Genomic DNA, 17787 nt, shown 5'->3' with positions numbered 1-17787 from the left:
ATCATATCATGTCAAATCGCACATCTGTACATATCGATAATATAAATAAATATGAATAATTGTAAAATGAATGGACTCTATATAGCTTCTAATAAAACTCCCCCCACTTTCATAACTAAAAATGTAACTGCTATGCAACTTCAGGAGCATATGCTGAGACAAGATTATTCCACGGAATACCAGAACTATCACTGAAACTGTTATTACAGTCTACTGCGTTTTTGGGTCATGTCCTGCTTGCACGGTGTAGTAATTAATAATATATGAAAGCTTCTGTTCGTTGGATTCGTCGTTTGTCTGGTTCTTTTTGTTGGGATCCGACTTCATTCAAGAAATGCACAAAAATGCTAAACTCTAGGTTTTGAGTTTGGTGTTTATAAGGTCTAAAGTAGCAAATGTTGATGAAATTTTATTCATTGGGCGGTTTCGGTTATAAGACATCTGCACTTGTTTTTAACTTGTATACAACACATGAAGAAATAAATTCAACTGGAATCTACTTACTATATTTTAAGGTGTGAATAGGAAATTTGTGATTTGGGTTTGTTGTGGTTAAGAGGAATGATTGAAATATTTTACCAATGTTATATTGGGTAAATAACCTAATAAGTTTTGATCTAATAACTTTAAACCTAAATCAAATCTTATTGTTGAAAATAAATAATCTTGATAGAACTATACATATGTTCTATATTCCTTACCGTGTACTTTGTAAACATTGCTTAGACGTAGGTGTAAAGTTGAAACTAATATATTTTTGGAAACACCATTAAATGGTATGAGATGGTTGAAGCTAATATTGGGATGATGTGATGTGGTGCAGGGTTTCATGAATGCAAGTTTGGATACAAGAACGTATCGGACATAACCAATCTAGTAGAAAACTATAACAAATCTCAGATACCTCTGGATGTCGTATGGAACGATGATGAGCCAAGGACTTTACTCTTGACCCTCTCAATTATCCTCAAGGTAAGTTGCACCCCTTCCTTAACCGAATTCATTCTAATGGAATGAGATATGTCGTCCTTATCGATCCAGGTACGTAATCATGGCCTCCCATTTCTGGTGATCACATTTTCTGCTTCTATTCCGATTTGATTCTCACATCTTTCTTACTTCATTCCCAGTTGATATTTTTATTTTGGCGCATTGTTGGGCTTAAAGTAAACGCTAAAATCAAAATTGAAGGTTTGATCGTGGCAAACTTGGCTAAGCTTATCGCCACAAGTGCACCATTCTTGAAATTTACAAATTAAATCGTGACACTCTCATCTTCATCTGCTGTGTTTCCCACCTCCCGAATCTCTTTTTGACTTTTCTGTTCAATAGTTTATTTCCTTTGACAAGTGCCAATTATGTCTTTTATCGTCACATAGGATTCATGGTCTGATCACCCTCTGATTTGACAGGGTGATACTCTTCAAGCGTGGCAAATTGATGATGCTAGAAGGGACATGTGCCTCAAAGTGTTTTGTGTGGCCGGCTCCAATCACAGGGTTGTTATGATTTTGCTATTCATCAATATTGTGTAATTCATTTTAATCATAAATTTAATAAGAAGTTAGCGGAATCAAATTTTATTGTATGTAAAAAAATAAATTAGAATAGTTAAAATGTAAAAATTGAAAAAAAAATTTACACTTATAAAAATTTTATTAAAATAAATCTATAATAGTTGGTATAATTTTTTTTATCTTTCAGAATATATTTTTGAATAATTTATTATTATTAATATTTATATTAAAAATTGAATAAATTACATATTTTACTAAATAATTTTAGTATTAATTATTTTATCTTTAAATATTGAAATGTTTTATAAAACAAATATTAATTTTTTTTTTTAATTCTATAAAATTATTTAAAATCATATTATTTAACATAGTTCTATTAAAAATATTATTTAAAATTATATTCTTTAACCTAATCCAATTAAAATTTAATGTTTTATAAGATAAACGTATCAACGATGGAATTGTACATCTTGGATTAGAGAATGAGCCTCTTCACGAGATACACATCTTAGCTCAATAATAATTTATTTTCTTTTACACAGGCCACAGAAAATAATGTTGGGCCTAGATTTTTTTCTCCACAATTTTGGTTCAAATCCTACTTTCCATTTTACTTAGATTACATAGAAAAATGACTTTAGAGACGGTGGAAACGCACCTTTGTCATACTCTCTTTGCATAAACTCTAACAATTTTATCAATTTATGATTAGATTTTACATGGAATTGATAAGAAAATTTACTGCGAAAAAGTAAATAAAAATCATTTGGTTTGTGCATAATAATTATAAAAATAAAGGATAACGAATTTTTTTAATTTAATTTTTTTTAAAATTATTATAAATTTACTAAAATTATAATTTTTTATTAAATAAATATATTTAATAATTATAATTTTTTTATTATATTTTGAATTAATATAATAAAAATTATTATAAAATTTATTAAAATTATAATTTTTTATTAAATAAATATATTTAATAATTATAATTTTTTTATTATATTTTGAATTAATATAATTTTATAAATTAAATGATTATTAATGATTTATGTAATGTTAAGATAGAATATAGGTTCCAAACAAATCATATGAATTTTAAAATAAAAAAATAGTTTGGAAACTTTAGATTTTATGCATTAGATTGCTAAATTTAAATTATTCCAAAATAACTTATTCTTGTAAATATATTTGTTCAATATTTTTTTTCCCTTTTCAATTAAATTAATAAACTAGTTGTGATTCTTAAAATATTAAGAAAATTGAATCCATAATTTAACTCTCAAACTAACATATTTATTTAATATAATAATAAATAATAATAATTTAAATCATAACAATAAAATAATGTGTTAAATTTTATAATATTTATTAAATAATTATTTTTTAAAGTTTTTTCCTTAGTTTCCCATGAAAAATTTGTTAACTACATTCTTTCTCTCAAAGTACAATAAAAAAATTTGTGAACCTACATTCCTTCTCCGAAACACAATAGTCTTCGCCCGGTTGAATTACGAATTATTTAATGTTCATAGGTTTTTAGATATAACCGTGGCTATAAAAAGCAGTATGATGAGCACAATATCGAGGAAAAATGACTAGTTATATACAAATAATCGGAAGTGGGATATTTTTCACGTGAATGTTTAGTGTTTATTAATTGATTATTGTGATTCCACTAATTTATATGGGAGTTGTCTATAATGCGACTTTTTGAGATTCCGGTGACGGAATCCGGCGGAAGAAATTGAGCTGAAATCATGATTTGTTGCAGTTAAAATGGTTTTTTAACTGCATATTCGGATTCAGCACCCTGAAAAACCCCTGGGACAGTTTCATTGTGCAGAAATTAGTTATCAAACTTGGATTTCCATAAATCACTGCCGGATTTTCACCGGAAAAAATCGCCGGAAAGGCTTTCAAAAAGTCGCGTTAAAGACTACGGCATTTATATGTATGGGAAGTGAGATATTTTTCACGTGAATGTTTAGTATTTATTAATTGATTATTGTGATTCCACTAATTTATATGTATTGTATTTATGCAGGGATTGCGGTTAACATGAACTATGACACCACGTTACGTGGTTCTTGTAAGGTGGATAATTTTTTTTTGTTGGTTGAAAATGTAATAAGAAAATTTAGTTGTGAGTAGATTAAAATTCGAATTTTAATTTCAACCTATTGAAAGTAGTTAATTGAGGTAGTTAACATGGCTCTTGTCACTCAGTTAATTCTAGTTGGAAACACTTGAGTTCAATTCTACATAATTGATTGCTAATTTGTAGCCATCTATTTCAGTTAGTTTGAGTTATTGTCAATTTAACTAGTTCTCACTCTCAGAAGAAGTAGTGGAGGTCAAGTTGTGGGTGTGCAACTTTTTCCATACTGAGTGATCATCTAGTTAACTAATGACTCAATCCAAAATAATTGTTGCATGCAGAGAATTCGAGTTACCTAGTTGAGATTTGAGTTCAAGGGTAGTGTACTATCAGTTGTAAACTAATGCAAGTTGTACAATTGGTGCATGGAATCAAAGGATTTCCCTATGGTAATTACGCAATTCCTTAGTGTGAAATTTCTAAATAATAGGGGAAATTTCCCAAGGGAACAACGCAAGGAAATAGGAGCTTGGAGGCTCGAAATTTGGCTAAGTATTGGCCAAGGTCAGTCAGTCAGGCAGAGGATAAAGGATACAGGTGCAGGTTGAACTCAAGCTTGAGCAGAGCATATTGTATTCATCAAGATTATTTGATTAATGTAATACAGATACTAAAGGGTTTTCAACAGTTGTTTTCCCCTAGATAAATCTTTGTATATGTATGTTGAATCTTGATGCATGTTAATGATTTTTGTTCTCGATCATGAATTAACTTCCACAGATCAGTAAAGTAGCTTCTAGTTTATAAAATTTCATGAGCAGTGTAGAATATACACATTAATTTCTACATAGTATCAGAGCTATATTCATAATAGAGAAGAGATTTCAAAGTTGTCATTGTAGGAGGTTCGAATTTGAAGATCAGTGTTACAAGTTTTCTCTAGGACTGAGAAGATCGCTTTCAATGAACTCAGGCCCGCGTATGCTTTGTAAGGAACGACAAATTTTGTGGCATGGAAGATCTACATGGAGGCAATATTTGATGATAATAGGCTGCTAGAATACATCAAGATAGATGTAGCAAAACCCCCAACATTTGATGCCCAGGTTCTTGCTTAGTGGAAGAAGGACATAGCCAAAGCAAGGAGGATCATATTGGATGGAGTTTGGGATCATATTATCTCGAATATCCATGGGAAAGAAACTTTGTTCGTGATGTGGAAAACACTAACAGATTTGTTTGAGAACAATAGTGACCACAAGAAGCTGGCACTCAAGGACAAGCTTCGAAGTATTAAGATGCAAAATAATGAAACAATTCCATAGTAATTGAGCAAGTTTACATAGTGTCATGATGAACTTGGTGGGGTTGTTGTTATTGTCTCTGAAGAGGATTTGGTAGCTCTATCCCTCTTGGGTCTTTCCAAGAGTTGACATAGTTATCAAGATTTGGTAAATGGTAGAGAGAAACTACCAAGCTGGGAGTGGTTATGGTCCGATCTAATGCAAGAATAAATAGGGCAGAGCAACATAGACATGACTTCATCCAAGGGTGAGGATGAAGAGAATTGTTCCTTGGATGGAAAGACAAAGAAAGGGAAAGGGAAGAAGTCTCAATCCAAAGAAGAATCTGGTCAAGGGGGCAAGCAGAAAGACTTGTCTAAAATCAAGTGCTTTCATTGTCATGAACTCAGACACTATGCCAAGACATGTCCACACAAGAAGATAAACAAGAAGATTGAAGGAGGAGTAGCGGGTGAATCCTTGGCTTCAAAATTCAAAATTTATTTTACCTCATTGCAAGCATGACAAGCACAATGATGGGTAGTGTGTATTATCTCGACAACAGTGCCTCATTCCACATGACAGGCAACAAAGTATTTTTCAGTGACTTGGAGGAAAAGGATCTCCAGATGCACAACGAGCTGGGAGACGATGGAAGGTATAGTGCAACTGAAATTGATACAATTAATTTTTAGAGGGAGTTTGACTCCCCTCTTAGTCTTGAGGATGTGATGTATGTACCAAGTTTGAAGAAGAATTTAGTTTCCATAGCTGTGTTGGAGGATTGTGGTTATAATGTGATATTCAACAAAAGGAAGGCTTTTTTGAGACACATTGCCACAGGAAAAGTGAAACAAATTGGAATTTGAGTGAAGAACATATATAAATTAGATGTGGAAGATTGTGCAGCATTGAGCAAAAAAGCAGAGAAGACGCAGAGCCGAGATGTCGACGAATTATGGCATAGAAGACTTGGCCATTTGCATCATGTCGCTTTGAAGATCATGCAGTAGATTTCTATAGGTCTCCCCAATGGATCACTAGAGCAGTGAGATGCATGCAAAGGGCGTACCTTAGGGAAGTACATAAAATCCACCTTCAATGATTTTGACAACAGAGCACATGCAGTCCTTGGAATGATCCACTTTTATGTCTGTGGACCTTTCTCGACAGCCTCCACTTCCAAGCACAAGTATTATGTTATATTTGTAGACAATTTCTCACGGAAATGTTGGATCTACTTCATGTAGAAGAAAGACTAGACATTCTCTAAATTTTTTGAGTTCAAGGCACTTGTTGAGAAAGAGACTGGTAGGAAAGTGAAGGCTCTCAGGAGTGATAACGGTGGTGAGCATGTGTTGAATGAGTTTAAAATTTTTTGTGCAAAGAAAGGTGTTTGACGGGACTTGAAAACACCTCATAATCGACAACAGAATGGGGTGACTGAGAAGAAGAATACAAGTATTATGGGAGAAACACGGGCAATGTTGCATGACCAAAACCCACCTCTACACTTATGGGCTAAAGCATGCAACACAATGATCTATTTGCAAAACATGGGTCCTCATAGGATTCTTTGCATGAGTACATAAGAGGAAGCTTTTTTAGGAAGAAAACTAGATGTGTCACACTTCAGGATTTTTGGATCATTAATTTACTGCCATGTTTCCAAGGAAGAAAGGAAAAATATAGAGCCGACAATAGAGTTTGACATATTTATGGGGTACACAGATACATTTCACAACTATTAGGTGTACTCACCATCTCTCAAGATGACAGTGGTCAAAAGAGATGAGAAATTTGATGAGGAGAAGGAAATGAGGTGTTCTCTTGAGAGGGAGCTTCTTTTACAGCCTGATCAAGAGCTTTTGGCTCCAAAGGAAGAACCTCAGGAAGTTGTGGAGCAACCACAAGCAGAGGAGGGGATAGTGGAGGCGTCCACTCAAGAAGAGACATCCAAAGAAGGAAGGAAGCGGACCACAAAAGCTGAAAAATTATTAAAAGATGCTAGAGAGAATGTGGGAGCACCCATGTTATAGTGTTTTCTCTTTGAAGGTGTATGAAAAGGAAACACTTAAGACTGTGGATGACAAACAATCTTAACAATATAAATGGCTGCCAAACATGTTAGATTTGCAACAAATGGTAGAAACAAAACCTGCCAAAGCCCTAATCTATGCCACAATCATAGTTATACAGCAAAATGAAATAGTAATAAATTCAGTTAACTCCAATAATCCAATGGAAACCAAATATATAAATAATATATTTTATTAAACAACACCTATGAAGGGAACAAATAAATATTACCAGTCCCCCTCTATGGGATGGGTTCTTGACTATCATCAAATGTCTTCAGCTTTTTGATAGAGTTTCTCTCCTCTATAATGTGTAAAACCTAGCAAATAAAATGTTTGAGTTCAATGAGAACTCAAATGGAAAAGAAAATGGTGAGCGACAATGATAATAATCAGAGCTACAACAATGTGTGCAACAATGAAAATAATCGAAAGTGAATAATGAATGGAAAACCCTTCTATTTATAACAAAATATTAAGTTATCCCTAAATAATGAGCAATAATAAAATATTATTAACCCCATCCTAGGAGTAACCATTTGGAATATTTTATTATATTTGGTTAGGAGAGAAAAAATATTTAACTTTTATTTAGAAACAATAAATAAATAAATGCTTTATTTATCATTTTTTGGGTTTTGGTAAGTTAGCATCAATTAGTCAAAAAAATGAAAATCATTTCAAAAAATGTTAGAGATATTTTGATGAATAAGTCCATATCAAATAAAATGTTAGAATAAATGACCTAAAAAAGGAAGACAAAAATAAAAAATGTTAAATTAGAAAGAAAAGAAAAAATAATAAATTTTGAAAGTGTTGCAAATCCAAATGCCACTACTCTTAGTCAAAGTTTATTTTTGCAAACAAAAGTTGTGTGCAGATTATTTAAATGCCACACTAGTTCATACAATCCAATTGTACAGTTTAATCATGATTGGATTTGATTTAAATTGTTTGTCAATAGGTAGCAAATAAAATTGGCTCAACAGTTTAATCTGAGCCAATGGAAGAAATAAGGGATAGAAGTATAAACATTAAAAGGAAAATGTTGAGTTGCTAGTCTAAATGCACTTGGATGACTAATTTTGAAAAAATGTTAGGAAAGTAAGGGTAGGTAGAGAAATGAAATTGGAACATGATAGGATTTTTATCCTAAGTCAGAACAAAAGATACTTGTGTATATGTTGATTGGTTTTAATTAACAATAAATTGTAAATATCAATGTTATTTGTGATATTCAAACTTTATTCATTCATTCGACATACCCCATACCCCACGCATGTCACATAAGCCATAACTCTAGACCCCAACATCGCTTTCGCCCTGTCACATTAAAACTCATTCACATATTTTTCATCCTGTACACTCCCTCGAGATCCGACGGCCTACATCACTCCTCGACCCTCCTTTGCCATCTGAACTTTATCAGCGAGGGGGCGGTCCGAAGTTGGTAGGTTTGGAAATCGCCCTCCGAAACTATGTTTCCTCCATCCTAATCTTTCAAGACTTAAAATCATGAAACAACTTACCACCTGAAACTTACTCCTGAACGTGGTTTTCATTCAACCGTTTACCGCCGCTCCTACGTCATCATCCACGTTTGCCCCATGTCACTTCCTCCGTCCAATCAGCTATCACCTATTTGTTTGTTATTCATTTAATTCCCCATTCCCGCTCACAAATCAATATTCATTGATCTGTTTATCAGCCCCATTGGAGAATTAATGACAATTTAATTGTTGAACAACAGATCTGCTCCATGTTATTCATTATAAGCCCTCTTTTTCGCAAAAATTGTTACACAGTGCATTCCCATAATTTGTTGGATACTTGAAGCTTGTAGCCAAAACGACAGATTCATCAGTCAACTGAATTTTCAATTTTGTTCAGAACCAAGCTGACATCCAGGTCCACCTAATCCATTTTCAGTTATACTATTTTTCTATTACCATTGTGTTTCAGACCAATTCTTCCCATTTCCGTCAAGTTCAGCTTGCAACTCATTTAAAAAAATGCCTCCTAAGGGAAAGGAAATTGCAGAAATCCCAAATCCTCTCATTCATCCACAAGTTGACTTCCATCATACTCCCCTGGTCGACAGAGACTGTAAAATCATTGAGTCTTCCTCTCAATTTGATTTATATGAAATATACTGCTGGATGGAGGATCAGTTAGTTGATCAAACAAATGAAACAAGACTTTGGGACTCCCACCTTCCTCATTACATTTTCCCTCAGATACATAGAGCACCTGAATTTGTTAGGAAATGCCATGAATCCTATGATCCCAGTCAAAGAGCTATCATTTCACCTACAGGAGAAATCCTCTGTTTCATCAATGCTCAGTCTATTGAACAGATGTTGCAGGCCCCAACTATTGCACCAATCCATCCTTTTTCTCATGAAAGCCGATAAAAGCCTATCAAAAGCTAGATTTCACTAAAAGATCTCAAACACGATCTCAAACTCTTGAACTTTTCCTAGCTGTAGATAACCCTCCACCTAAAAGAAACCCTCCCTATGATTCATCCATGTTCCCAGACAGAACCAAGAAAATTACCACTATTCTTTCTTATCTGCTTTGTTACAATTCTAGTCAATATGTAAATGAACACATCATAGGTTTCTTATCTATCTTTTCTATTGATTCCAAACCCACTATTCTCTATAATTTTAGCCAATTTCTAGCTGTGGCCATCCATGAAAACATTGTCTAGTTTAATACTGAATAAGTATTCAAGTATGCTTCAGTACTTGTATATCGTTTTACATATTTTCAGGGAGACAAGCTTCCATTCACCTTGCAAAAGTTAGATGAAGAAGGCAATCAACAATTAGTGATATTTTGGACATCTATGGGAATCAAGGAGAAGGAATAATTTACATATAAACAGTTCATAGAATTATTTGTTCATCCAGCTATGAATCTTATGATCAACACTCCAGTATCAAGAATCAGTGATGAAATTGTGAAAGTATTGCAGCTGGTTGATCAAGCCACAACAGGAGATTGGTATCTTTACCAAAACTATACAAAAATCAGAGTCTATGGCTGTGATATTTGTAGGTTTTGACCCGATACAAAAATTACCGGCATACAAATTCTAAAACACAGAAAATAAACAATGCGAGAGCATAACACATAAAACACATATACACAGATATTTTCCCCTAGATCCAAAAACCGGTACTACCAGATTGATTTTTCATTATGTTCCTTCAATGTTACAATACATATTTATACATGCCGAAGCATCCAATACCATGGACCGAAAACCATCGTGTCCAAAACCATGGACCGAAAACCATGCACAAAACCATAGGTAGGTCCGCCTAACCTAATATAGGGTGCAAAAAAAATTTCCCCGAGGCGCTACCCCAGACCCTGTAGAGGGGGGCTATGCGCCCCCTTAAACCCCCCTGTGAACCCCTGGCTGCACAATCAGTGCAGCAAAGGGGGGGCTTTTCCCCCCCTCTAACTCCCTGGTTAACTACATAGGCTAGTCGTGGAAAGAATATAACACAACCCAACATTCTCCACTTGCATTTTTCTTTCCATAGGGGGCCACAGGAGAGCTTAGTCATTTATCCAAACCTACAATGCCCATTGTTTCTCTACACCAAGAGAACTTCTTAGAGCTCACAGATTTTTTCAATGCATCTACAATATTATTCAAAGTGTCCACCTTTACCAACAACACCTTTTTGTCTTCTATCATATCCCTCACAAGTGATATTGAACATCAATGTGCTTTGTCTTTGAATGATAAGCAGGGTTCTTTGCCAAGAAAATTGCACTTTGGCTGTCATAGTATATCCTTATAGCTCCCTGTACTAACCCCATACTTGACCACAATCTTTGTAATCAAACTGCTTCCTTGCTTGCATGAGTGGTTGCCATTTATTCTACCTTTGTAGTTGATAGTGCCACTACACATTGTTTCTTACTCATCCAACTGACTGCACCTCCAAATAGGTTAAACATATACCCACTTGTATATCTTCTCTGATCCAGATCTCTAGCCCAGTCTGAATCAACAAAGCCACGAATATCCAACACTCTGTCTAATCCTAGTCTTCCTTGGTAGCACAAACCATAATCACTAGTGCCACACAAATAACTGAAAACCCACTTCACTGCTGTCCAATGCTCCTTTCTTAGTTTTGACATAGACCTGCTCAATACTCCCATTGCATGTGTAATGTCTGGTCTAGTGCAGACCATTGCATACATCAGGATATCGACTACACTTGCATATGGAACACAGGACATGTCCTCTTCCTCTTCTTATGTCTTGGGCACTGTTTAGCAGATAACTTCACACCTACATGAATAGGAACCTTCACCGGTTTACTATCCTGCATATTAAACCTTTGCAGTATTGTCTCGACATACATCTTCTGGTTTAACCAGAGCTTCCTCTTTGCCCGATCTCTTTTAATTTCCATGACCAAAATATAGTTTGCAGCTCCAAGATCTTTCATGTCGAATTTGGAGGACAATTGGGTCTTCAAATCCTGGATAATTTCTTTGTCAAATCTTCATCCACTTAAATTGACATAAAAAAACCTTATAATATTATTAACGGAGACTTATTTTCCCACCCACATTTAACCCATATTTTTTTTATTATATATAATAAATAAATAAATAATTCACACACTAAACTAGTTATTAAAAACAACTGTCACCAAATTTATATATTCCAAGTAAATTTTAAATTCGAGGCTTGATTCCGAATCTTTCTGGTCAAGTTCGTTTATGGTTAGGTTAAATTTAGTTTTTGTTTTTTTTCTCAAAGTTGAATATAATAATACTTGTTAAGCTAATTTTATTATTGGGAGTTTGATTGTGATAAACCAAAAGAAAAACGAATTTATGTTTCCTGACAAAGTCCCAATGACTCACCAACTGGACTCACCAATTAAGTTATGAATTTTGAATACGAGTATCATACCATTCAAGCACATGGAGGAGTGAACACTGCAGGTAAACCAGAAAGCTAAATATTTCTTTGGAAAATATCAGTCAAACTTTAATGAATAACTTAATTTGAGATTTCCGTACGAAAATAGTGCTTTCTTAATGTTTTCCGTACTGGTGCTTGTGAAATAAAAGAGTCGCTCAATCTCTCGTGTAAACTTCCGTTCCATTACGAATGTTTCAAAGTATCAAAAACATTTTATTAAACCTAAAAGCATACATTATTTAAATTAGGGTCACTCTGCTTTAATACCTCATGAGCTTATGCCAAACTCCATGGCACTTTAATGAAACAAAGGTGATTATCATTTGCGTAGTTAGTTAGGTTTGCGGCAATTTTTTCGGATCTGTCCACTGGTGCCCGTAAGAGGTTTGATATTTCCCATCTTAACCATGGCTGCAGCAAAGTCCGAAAAGAAGAGGTTCTGGTTGGAGGCGTAGGTAGTCACCTGCGAATCTGTGGAACCTCCGTTGAAAAGTTGCTGATCAGAGTGAAGAAGCCCTTTCTTGATTTTCAGATCGCTGTAATAGTTTTTGTCAAAAACTGTGGGACTCCCGTAATCCAATGGCGACAGGTTGTTGTCTCCAGAGCCGTTGGTGGGAGGACATTTTGAGCGCAATGAAGTGGAGTACTGAGTGTATATGTTCGTATCGTTGTAAATATGGGCTCTGAAATTGAAGCACCGCGCTTGCCCGATAGTATGACCACCATCCATGAAAACATTGTCTAGTTTAATACTGAATAAGTATTCAAGTATGCTTCAGTACTTGTATATCGTTTTACATATTTTCAGGGAGACAAGCTTCCATTCACCTTGCAAAAGTTAGATGAAGAAGGCAATCAACAATTAGTGATATTTTGGACATCTATGGGAATCAAGGAGAAGGAATAATTTACATATAAACAGTTCATAGAATTATTTGTTCATCCAGCTATGAATCTTATGATCAACACTCCAGTATCAAGAATCAGTGATGAAATTGTGAAAGTATTGCAGCTGGTTGATCAAGCCACAACAGGAGATTGGTATCTTTACCAAAACTATACAAAAATCAGAGTCTATGGCTGTGATATTTGTAGGTTTTGACCCGATACAAAAATTACCGGCATACAAATTCTAAAACACAGAAAATAAACAATGCGAAAGCATAACACATAAAACACATATACACAGATATTTTCCCCTAGATCCAAAAACCGGTACTACCAGATTGATTTTTCATTATGTTCCTTCAATGTTACAATACATATTTATACATGCCGAAGCATCCAATACCATGGACCGAAAACCATCGTGTCCAAAACCATGGACCGAAAACCATGCACAAAACCATAGGTAGGTCCGCCTAACCTAATATAGGGTGCAAAAAAAATTTCCCCGAGGCGCTACCCCAGACCCTGTAGAGGGGGGCTATGCGCCCCCTTAAACCCCCCTGTGAACCCCTGGCTGCACAATCAGTGCAGCAAAGGGGGGGCTTTTCCCCCCCTCTAACTCCCTGGTTAACTACATAGGCTAGTCGTGGAAAGAATATAACACAACCCAACATTCTCCACTTGCTTTTTTCTTTCCATAGGGGGCCACAGGAGAGCTTAGTCATTTATCCAAACCTACAATGCCCATTGTTTCTCTACACCAAGAGAACTTCTTAGAGCTCACAGATTTTTTCAATGCATCTACAATATTATTCAAAGTGTCCACCTTTACCAACAACACCTTTTTGTCTTCTATCATATCCCTCACAAGTGATATTGAACATCAATGTGCTTTGTCTTTGAATGATAAGCAGGGTTCTTTGCCAAGAAAATTGCACTTTGGCTGTCATAGTATATCCTTATAGCTCCCTGTACTAACCCCATACTTGACCACAATCTTTGTAATCAAACTGCTTCCTTGCTTGCATGAGTGGTTGCCATTTATTCTACCTTTGTAGTTGATAGTGCCACTACACATTGTTTCTTACTCATCCAACTGACTGCACCTCCAAATAGGTTAAACATATACCCACTTGTATATCTTCTCTGATCCAGATCTCTAGCCCAGTCTGAATCAACAAAGCCACGAATATCCAACACTCTGTCTAATCCTAGTCTTCCTTGGTAGCACAAACCATAATCACTAGTGCCACACAAATAACTGAAAACCCACTTCACTGCTGTCCAATGCTCCTTTCTTAGTTTTGACATAGACCTGCTCAATACTCCCATTGCATGTGTAATGTCTGGTCTAGTACAGACCATTGCATACATCAGGATATCGACTACACTTGCATATGGAACACAGGACATGTCCTCTTCCTCTTCTTATGTCTTGGGCACTGTTTAGCAGATAACTTCACACCTACATGAATAGGAACCTTCACCGGTTTACTATCCTGCATATTAAACCTTTGCAGTATTGTCTCGACATACATCTTCTGGTTTAACCAGAGCTTCCTCTTTGCCCGATCTCTTTTAATTTCCATGACCAAAATATAGTTTGCAGCTCCAAGATCTTTCATGTCGAATTTGGAGGACAATTGGGTCTTCAAATCCTGGATAATTTCTTTGTCATTTCCAACCAGCAACATATCATCCACATACAAGACCAGATAAATAACACAGTCACCAATTAATTTAAAATACACAGTGATTTGCTTTGCTTTTGGTGAAGCCAAGTCCCCGTATAAATGTATCAAATTTATGATACCACATCCTTGGTGACTGTTTTAACCCATACAAAGACTTCTTTAACTTTCATACCAGTTCTTTCTTACCCTTCACCACAAAGCCTTCAGGTTGCTTCATGTAGATCTCCTCTTCCAGATCCCTATGAAGAAACGTTGTCTTCACATCCATCTGTTCTACCTCAAAATCAAAAGCAGCAGCAACACATAAAAGTAATATAATAAAAGCTACCTTAGCAACAGGAGAAAAAATATCACCAAAATCAATTCTTGGCACCTGGGTATAACCTTTTGCTACCAATCAAGCTTTGTATTTCTCCACCTTTCCTTCTGCATTTGTCTTCTTCTTGAACACCCATTTGCTGCCAATGGGTTTCCTTCCAGTCAAAAACTCCACCAGATACCAAGCTTCATTTTTGTGCAAAGATGTCATTTCATCAACCATGGCCTCTTTCCAGAGTTTGCCATCCTCTGAATCTACTGCTTCCTTCACATTTTTGGATCATCACCAGTAATAGATAAAGAAAAATTTGAATAGAAAGCATATGGACTATACAATTCTTGCTTCCTTCTTTCTCGAACAGATCTTCTCACACTCATAGTTTGTGGCTCTTCATCTTCTGATTCCTCCTCTGCTGTAGAGTATGATTCATCCTCCTTAAGATGAAACTCTATCTTTTGAGGTTCCTTTGGTTGGACTTCATGTTTAATAACATCATTCACCTCTCTGAACACCACATCTCAGCTGTACACAACCTTCCTTGTTACAAGGTTCCAAATCTTATAACCATTTAAACCATCCTTATACCCAATAAAGATGCACTTTTCAGATTTACTATCCAACTTGGTTCTATTCTCCTTTGGAACATGTACATATGCATCACATCCAAATACCCTCAAATGTGAAAGAGAGGGTTCCTTACCAGTCCATACCTCTTGTGGAGTCTTATCCTCCAACACTGATGGAGGTGATCTGTTGACCAGGTAACATGATGTCTCCACCGCCTCTACCCAAAATTCATGTCCTAAACCGGCACCACTGAGCATGCTTCTTTCCCTTTCCATCAACATCTTGTTCATTCTTTCTGTAACTCCATTTTGCTCAGGTGTGTATGGAGTAGTCTTCTGCTGTGCTATACCACACTTCTTACAGAATTCTTCAAATTCCTTGCTGTAAAACTCTCCACTGTTATTTGACTTCAACACCTTTATCTTCTTCTCTGTTTGGTTTTCCACCAGAGTCTTAAATTCTTTAAACCTCTCAAAGACTTTAGATTTCTTCTTAAGGAAATATATCCATGTATTCCTTGAGAAGTCATCTATAAATGATACATAGTACACAAACTTACCCAGTGATGGAACCTTCATAGGTCCAAACACATCACTGTGCACAAGCTCTAATATATGTTTCACCCTCTTACCACCAGAGGGAAAACTCACCTGATTCTGCTTCCCATATACACAATTTTCACTTAAATCAAAATCTAGAGAGCTATTACTCAAACCTTCGATCATACCTTTACCATGAAGTATTTGAAGGCCCTTCTCTCTAATATGTCCAAGCCTATGATGCCACAACATGGTCTTCTCTCCAGAGACCACTAGATTTTCTGCTCCACTTTCAGGAACCATAGAACTATTGCACCCATCAACAATAGTGCTACCTTTTAGCTTGTACAAAGTTCCAAATCCGAACTCCCCGCATCAATACTAGTGCTCCCTGAACCATCTTGCAGGTATCCTTCTCGAACATTTCTTTTACACCTGCATCATTCAACTTGCTTACAGAAATGAGATTTTTGGCCAATGCAAGAATATGAAGAACACCCGAAAGTGTTCTAACCCTTCCACCTTGCAGCTTCAACTTTACTTTTCCACGACTAACGATTCTAGCCTTCCTATCATCCCCTAAGAAGACATCACCACCATCGTATTTTTCATACTTGCAGAACCACTCTCTATGGGGAGTGAAGTGAAAGGATGCACTTGAGTCAATCAACCATGCCTCATGATCTACATGTGTACTTGAAGAAGCCAAGTACACATCCCGACCTTCATCTGATGTGGTTTTCGCCTCTGTAGAAGGAGCATCATCAGATCCCTTTCCTTTGTCAGGAGCTTTAGATTTACAGTCCCTTTTGTAGTGCCCTTCCTTTCCGCATTTCGAGCAAACTACCTTTATAGGCTTTCCTGGAGATTTAGATCTCCCTCTAGATTTAGATCTCCCACTCGATGCCTTATTTTTGTTTCTATTCTGGGACTGTCCTCGTACAGACAAGGCATCAACATTCTAAATCTCCATATTTTTCCATCTCATCTCCTCCGTCAACAAGGATGAGACTATTTCATCAAACTACAATGTAGTTGCATTGCTACCTATTGCAATAACCAGACTATTCCACGAATTTGGTAGAGAATGCAACAAATTGATGCACTTATATTCATCTGAAATTTTAATATCAACAAATAATAACTGACTTACCATAGTATTAAATGCGTTCAGATGCTTTATCACCGAGTCTCCATCTTTCATCCTCAGGTTATACAGCTTTTTCCATAGGAACAATTTATTCACTAGAGACTTAGATTGGTACAAAGTCCCTAACTTGTCCCACAAAGCCTTAGTCATAGCTTCCCTTGATACATTCAACAATACTGAATCTAGGACACACAATTATATTGTGCTCTTTGCCTTCTGATCCAACTTCTTCCATTCTTCATCAGACACTCTCATTGGTTTAGTACCTGGATCTACTGCGATCCACTGATCTTTATCCACCAATAGATCCTCCATCTTGAGTTTTCACAACTCAAAACTCTGACCATTAAATTTCTCGATCTCTATCTTTAGACTGCTCGTCATCTTCTTTTACCACCATAATTGATCCCGTAGATCTCCCATTGAAGAGGGTCTACCACAGGCCCGATTGAAACCCCTCAACAACAAAGGCATCCCCTTGAAGCCAAAACAACTTTGGTACAAAATGTAGGTTTTAACCCCATACTGAAATTACCTGCATATGAATTCTAAAACACAGAAAATAAACAATGCGAGAGCATAACACATATACACAAATATTTTCCTCTGGATCCCAAAATTGGGACTACCAGATTAATTTTTCATTATGTTTCTTTCAATGTTACAATACATATTTATACATTCC

At 35.7% G+C, this 17787-nt stretch overlaps 1 pseudogene; it reads left to right on the top strand.

The window, feature by feature from the left end:
• The first annotated feature begins 683 nt into the window (after window positions 1-683).
• The window catches only part of LOC149179019 (alpha-xylosidase 1-like), an 86318-nt pseudogene continuing 69214 nt past the window's right edge, over window positions 684-17787 (top strand).

The sequence above is a fragment of the Pinus tabuliformis genome, chromosome 4_1, assembly GCF_031772625.1.
Source record: "Pinus tabuliformis cultivar Carrire ecotype Pingquan chromosome 4_1, CPIR1, whole genome shotgun sequence".
In the NCBI taxonomy this organism is placed as follows: Eukaryota; Viridiplantae; Streptophyta; class Pinopsida; order Pinales; family Pinaceae; genus Pinus; species Pinus tabuliformis.
This window is presented reverse-complemented; position numbering and strand designations above follow the sequence as displayed.